This window comes from Lygodium microphyllum, chromosome 15 (assembly GCF_053477565.2).
Source record: "Lygodium microphyllum isolate KBCC chromosome 15, Lygodium_microphyllum_v1.1.10, whole genome shotgun sequence".
NCBI lineage: Eukaryota > Viridiplantae > Streptophyta > Polypodiopsida > Schizaeales > Lygodiaceae > Lygodium > Lygodium microphyllum.
This window is the reverse complement of record NC_141149.1, coordinates 127,234,705-127,241,674: the sequence shown is the minus strand read 5'-3', so window position 1 is coordinate 127,241,674 and position 6,970 is coordinate 127,234,705. Positions and strand designations below refer to the sequence as shown.

Here is a 6,970-nt window from a genome sequence, read left to right as displayed (position 1 = left end):
TGGCAGCAAATACTTCGTTACTTTTATTGATGTCTGTTCAAGGAAGCTATGGGTATACTTCATGAAGGAAAAGAGTGATGTGTTTGAGCACTTTAAATCTTTTAAGGCAGCTGTTGAAATAGAAACAAGCTTAAAAGTGAAGTGTTTGAGATCAGATGGAGGGGGAGAGTACCTCTCTAATGACTTCAGTGGCTTCTTGAGGACTCATGGGATAAAGAGGCAATTTACTTGCAGGTATACCCCACAGTAAAATGGTGTTGCAGAAAGAAAAAACAGTCATATTGCAGAAGTTGCACGGGCATTAATGACTAAAAAGAATATGCCCAAACATTTTTGGTCTGAGGCTGTCCATATTGCTGTCTACATTATGAGCAGAATTCCCACAGCTCTGCAGTTCATGGGATGACTCCTGAAGAATGCTTTACTGGCAAGAAGCGTGATGTATCGCACTTGAAGGTATTGGCTGTGTTGCATACGTTCATGTGCTAGATGAGCTATGGAAGAAGCTTGATCCAAAGGCAGAAAAATGTGTTTTTATTGGATACTCTTTAGAGCAAAGGGTAAGGGAAGAGCAAGGGAGGCGAAGTAGAAGAAGAAAAAGAAGAGCAATTTTATGTGGTAGGAACAATGTCAAGATGCTTTTAAAGTAGAACAAGAATATTCAGGTCGCACTATGGGGGTGAGGGAAGAGTAAGGGAGGCGAAGTAGAAGAAGAAAAAGAAGAGCAATTTCTGTATGGTAGGAACAACCTCAAGATGCTTTTAACCAATATTTCTGAAAATGAAAAGAAAGTATATTCCATGATTTTTGAAAATGAAAGCACATGTATTGGTGGCCATATTTTGACATCCAAGAGGGAAATGAAACCACTTGGTTAGTGTTGTTAGTGCTACACTACCACCCATAATTTTTAGGGGTTTAGTGGAGGAAATGCAAGGGGAAGCAGCCCCCACTAACCCTACTATTACTGGCATGACCGAGAGCTAATAGGGGGAATAGGATTCGCCTCCCCCAATTAGCTAACCGGGCTCTTAGTACCTTGGGGGCTATCTCTTTTTGGGCCTTTTAAGACCCTCAATACGAGTTGGGATCAATGACCCAAACTACATCATATGCATACAAAAATTCATGAATGTGCTTTTAAAAAAAGAAAATGTGGTCTAAAAAATAAACCCAACCTTCTATGTAAACTGGGCTTGTCGAAAAATGATTGACATATAAATAGTAGCCCCGATCACATGTGGTAAAAAATAGTTGTTAGGAAATGGTGCTGAAAAATAGGTTAAAAGTAGCCATCATAACATGTGTATAGTACATAATCTAATGGTTTAAAAATTTGCTTATGGGAGGAGGGAAGCCTAATATCAAGCCTCTAAGGCTTCAATTCTAGTAGCACCGGTGATTTGCATTGTTGGTTCCAACAACCTTTGAAAATTGAACTAGCTTTAGGCTTTGATATAGCCATTGTCAATTATAGGCAACCGACATGGGGCTTTACACTTAGAAATGCAAAACTTCCCAATGATCTCTTCACATGAAAAAAAACTCATGATCTCTTCACATGCACACTATCAGTGTGCTGCCAGTAGACTGGGACGGATCATTGTCCTGCCAATTGGGATGCAGGCATCACGCAAATGGCTTCTACTTCGACTACAGCTCCGATCCATTGAATGATGGCACAGATCTAATATGCCACACAACAGTACGTATGCTGCAGAGAGATCACACCTATGATAGCCTTGGTGCTCATGGAATGAGCTTTGGTCGAAGTAGGGCAGTCCTGATGCACAAGCAGTGGCCTGCAAAGGCCGTCGTTCCTCAATAATGAGGTGACTGTGAGATTCTTGAAAATGCCTCCTTGCGGAATGGGCCCTGTGCACAAGCCTATACGCAACGCTCGCGATTGGTGCAGGCGAGGCTTGACCGCTTTGTGCTGCTGCCCAGGAGATGTATACCCATGCATCTTGAGCCGCCTGCTATCACTCAGTAGCTTTGAAGAACATGGTGGCATGGCGAAGGCAGGGCAAAAGATCACTTCCGTGCTCCATGGATAATTGGTGGCCTAATATCTCCCTGTACCTGCAAGCCGAAGTTGATGCTGAGGATACATTGGTACCCATACTTCCATTCCTGAATTTGAGTGGCCTTTAGTCACCATCTAGGACCACAGTGCTGCATGTCCATTCAGTTGCTTCCCCGACTCGATTGGCCTGACCAGATTGCTGAATATGGTCAGGGCAATCGAGTCTCACCATGCAGCAGGTAAGGCCCAATTGCTTGCATAATTGTATCCACCAGCTTGAGTTTTTTGTTTTGGGGTTTAACTTAAAAGAATGACTGATAGGCCTGAGATGTTTTCGTATCTTTTCTTACTTCTGAAGGGTACAAGAAACAAGAATAAGAACAACTTAGGGCTTTGATGCATGAAACAGTAATTCTTTTGTTCTTTCTCCTCTTGACCTCAGGCACATTAAATTCACAGCCTGCATTATCAGAAGAATTCCACTGGGTTGGTATTTTACCCACTGTGAGAAGTTGAAGTTGCAGCACTCTCATAATTCTTGTCCTGATTTATCTCTAACATCATCATTTTGCTAGTTTTTTAAGCTTCTTACTCCATGCCTCCACTTCATCTATTAAGGGCTCTTTCCTTGCGGCATTATGATAGGTGTGATGCAGCTGAGGTCTGCTAAAGGACTCATTCCATCCCAGAGGAATAGATATTCGGAGGAGCTGCTGCCTCTCAGAAATCTTCACAAGCATCCGATACATTAAAGGCTGTTGGCTCTTGGTAAGAACTCATCCCCTGTTGGCTTTGATTCGATTCTCCAGGGCCTTTTAAACTTCTTGAAGAGCCATAAGTGTTAATTATAGGTTGCATGGTCATATACTACTGGCTATGGTGGCGAGCTTCAAGAAATAAGGGCACCAGCCCACAGGTTCTGAATTTATAATGGATTCTATGTCTAGCTAGGTTTTGTGTAGGTCCCTGCCATGTCTTTGGTATCATTGGGTGTGACCTTGTTACATAATGTTACAGGTTAGGCACCTCATTTACAGCTTGCTAAATCTTGGAGCCTATCTCAGTGATGCATTGTGAATATAAGGCTGGAGGTGTTATTAGTAGAGTGTAAGAAAGCAAAATGTCAAAGAAGCTTTCGGAGCTCTTTACTGAGCTCAGTGATGCATTCTGAATATAAGGCTGGGAATGGTAGTAGATGATTGAACTTGGGTTTTGAACTTGCAAGCTTTATTAGGAGCAAGTTCAAAAGTTCTGGGTCGCCATGGTAGATTCCTTCGGGGATCACCAACCTACTCTTCCCCAACCAATCTGCAAGTACATGTTTTTTATCAAGGGTAGTATTTCTGGCCTTCTTACTGTTAAGCCTCTTTATGATCATGTTGCAATGCAGGGAATCCAAAATCTGGCATTGGAGGATTAAGTTAAGGTCTTGGAACAAGAGCTCAGAAATTTTATACTCCTCACTGAGCACGAAATGGAGGCATGGGAGAAGCAGCTCCAGGAACATCTAAAATAGGGCGGGTTTCATGTTACCGAGACCTGATCCAAGTCCTGGTTGAAGCCTTTTTCTCCTGTGAATAAGCCTCTCCAAATCCCGATGAAGCAGTACCCTCTTCTCTAGACTGTAATTGGCACTCAGACACCTCGAGCTCCAGGTTTGAGAAGGAAGCTATTTTGAAGACTACAGACTGTGAAGCCCTGGAGTATCAAGGGGAGACAACTGGCTATGCAAAACAATGATGCCACCGGTAGTTGTCTCCGCAAAACAATGATGCCACCGGTAGTAGTCTTGAAACTGCTGAAGCAATGAAGATGAGACTATTGCTCACTCTACTGCCCTTGCTTGCTGTTAATGGATAAGGAGGGGTTTGCAGACCATTGGAGCTAAAGTAGCCTTTAAATTCCCAATTGATATGCTCATGTGTGAAGCGTTTTCAATTACAGCAGGTCCTCCGATGTAATGGGGGAAAGGCCACAGAATGACAGGACTCAAAGCTATTTCTGCTCTGATGATCGTTGTATACAATTGCAAACTTCTAATCTTTAGCAATCTGACCAATTATTCTTTTGAAGTATCAGATGCAATGGGCTCGACTGGTCATGGAGATAGCAATGGATTACATGTCTATATTATATCACTGTCATGTCCATCTTGCATAATGCCCATGACTGTCATGGGCCTTTGCCATTAATGTATAAGGTATTGACCAACTTTTTGCTGCTGTTGCTACTGCTGATACCGCACGATGTCAAAGCGGTACTGCTGCACAGTACAAGGATGCATGCAGGAAAAAGGAAGGGGTGGAAAACCACCAGGACACTAATTTTCCATTCTGCCACTTCGCAGATCCATCAGACCTGGTAGCTCTTGATGCAGCTAGGCAAGTAATAGCTATCTCTTTTCACGGTTTGTGCCATGTGATGTCAATGGTTTATCCTAAGTTTGCTTATCACTGCAGGGTCCTAGGGGACTGAGGTTCCCTAGTGGTGATGAATATGGTCAGGCCAATGAAAATAAATGTGGTGGCACTTCAGATGATGAGCTCTTGCATTTGCTGCTCGCATAATGCACCTTTAGATGATCTTTTTGCTTGCTATTGCTACTAAATGGGTGTAGGACTGTCATTCTAATCCAATGCTGCAGACATTGTCGCTTTGTGGGGTAAGGAGATTTGTAAGCTTGCAGGTTCCCATCTAGTGCAGACGTCTAGTGCACAGGTATCTTCTACTACTACACCACCTCCTTTTTCTTACTCTTTGGAAGGTATGGCATTATATAGTCAGATCAATGAAATTATTTGCTACTTGCATAATGCCCATGATTGTCATGTTATGGGCCTTTGCCATTAATGTATAAGGTACTGACCATGTTTTCGCTGCTGTTGCTACTGTTGATACCCGGAGGAAGTCAAAGTGGTACTACTGCACAATACAAGGATGCATGCAGGAAAAAGGAAGGGGTGGACCATCATGACACTGATTTTCCATTTTGCTACTTCGCAGATCCATCAGACCTGGTAGCCCTTGATGCAGCAAGGCAAGTAATATCTATCTTCCATGGTTAGTCCATGCCATGTCAATGGTTTATCCTGAGTTTGCTGATGAATATGGTCAGGGGGACTGAGGTTCCATGGTGGTGATGAATATGGTCAGGGCAATGAAATTAAATGTGGTGGCACTTTAGATGATGAGCTCATGCATTTGCTACTCGCATAAAGCACCGTTAGATGATCTTTCTGCTTGCTATTGCTATTGAATTGGCGTAGGACAGCACCTTCAATAGCAACAATGGCAGTTGATCAAGCTATCATAGATGCATGATTTGGTGCCATGGCCAACAAATCAGAGCCCTATAGCAATAGTTTATTCTAGACATTGCCAAAAAGCAAGGGTGTGATTCATTCCATGTACACCTTGTTATAAGCCAATTGATGACCATAGTGCATTGAAAAAATTGTCATTATAATATATTGATTACACATCCATACTATGTTAAAAAAACATATTAAAAAGCTTATAGTACATTGCAAAATTGTACATGGACTGGAGCTTAGTGATGGTGTGACTGATACTAAAATCTATGATGTCTCTATTTCACACCTTATCATGCCGTGGGGGAAAAAATTTAAATGCACCAATGAGTCGATGAGAGTCCAGCAGATTAGAAATATTAACACTTCTTAGGATGAACTATGGTTAATATTATATTACAGGAGATGATGATAGGTGCTATTCAGATACTTCAATCAAGAGATGTACTTTTGAGTACTTGCGCCCTTGGAGATTGCTGAATATTACTAAGCTGCGATGATGTGGTACAATAGCGTAAAACTCCACAAAGCTCGACTAGCTGAGTACTATTGCTTCTTTGACTCATAAGTGTTTTTTCTTTCTCTAGCATGTAAGTCTGTGCACCTCCGCTTAGTCCACAGAGTACGGCCTGCTATGTTGTAGAATGGAAAAAAGGGAAAAGAAGATAAGTACTTTAGAGAAGGTAGGAGTTCCAAAATGTAATAGAGGGAAAATATATTAAGGTTAGTGTTTCAACGGTAGGATGAGGACTTTTGTTTTTTAATTTTGAGTTTATCAATATTTATTTCTCTATTTCTTTTTTGAAGAATTCTAGAAAAAGATAAGTCGCATGATCATATTGATAGCATCACCAATTTGTTATAAAATCTTATCCCCTTTCCCCTCCCTTCGATGACTCAACTCTTGGTGATTTTTGGTGCGTGCACCACATCAATTATCTTTGTTAGTAGAGTGAGTAAACTTTGTCGATCATCATAATTCCAAACGCAAGTTTTATAGAGATTTTCGATGTCTCATCAAAATTCGAAGACTTAAAGAGATCTTGGTGACATTCAAGATTCTTTAAATAAAAATTGTTTTGTCTCATCAATGATAATATTAGCTACCAAGACTCATGTGGAATTATTTGCATATCTAATAGAGTCTACATCTCTAATAGACCCGTTTCCAACATCTAGTGTCCAATTAGATATTATATATCCTTTAATATTCCTATCTACCCAATACTTCAAATCAATAACAAGAAGTCATTCAAGCCTCATTCTATTAGATTAGTTTGGGATGTCTTATTAGAAGTACTCACATGATCCCATCAATGATGATTGAGCATGGCATAGGATAGATAAGAGCAAGCATTAAGGAATGCCTCTAACTCACTAGCATGTGTTGCCCAACCCAAACTCATGCAAACTCTCTTGATAAATGCATGCCTTGGCATATGTTGTTGACATTGGCACCTTTAAATCTCAACAAGTAACCCAATGACTCGTTGTTGGTATATTATTATAGACAAGGGCTCTTAAAAATAATGCTAATTGTTATCCCAAAAAGATATTTGTAATATAGACAATATCTTTGGAATAGTCTACATCTTTGGCTCAACAAACAAATTTTTGTTGATGTTGATTATTC

The 6,970-nt window shown here is 40.9% G+C and overlaps 1 long non-coding RNA gene across 2 annotated transcripts; it reads left to right on the top strand.

The window, feature by feature from the left end:
• The first annotated feature begins 1,419 nt into the window (after nt 1–1,419).
• Nucleotides 1,420–6,332, top strand: LOC148025038 (uncharacterized). 2 transcript variants are annotated; one of them, XR_015693399.1, is made up of 4 exons: nt 1,420–2,265; nt 2,672–2,794; nt 3,417–4,407; nt 4,486–6,332. It is a non-coding gene; the product is annotated as an uncharacterized LOC148025038 (long non-coding RNA). The 2 variants fall into 2 exon arrangements; XR_015693398.1 differs by having other exon boundaries at nt 3,417–5,063; nt 5,142–6,331.
• The last annotated feature ends 638 nt before the right edge of the window (nt 6,333–6,970 follow it).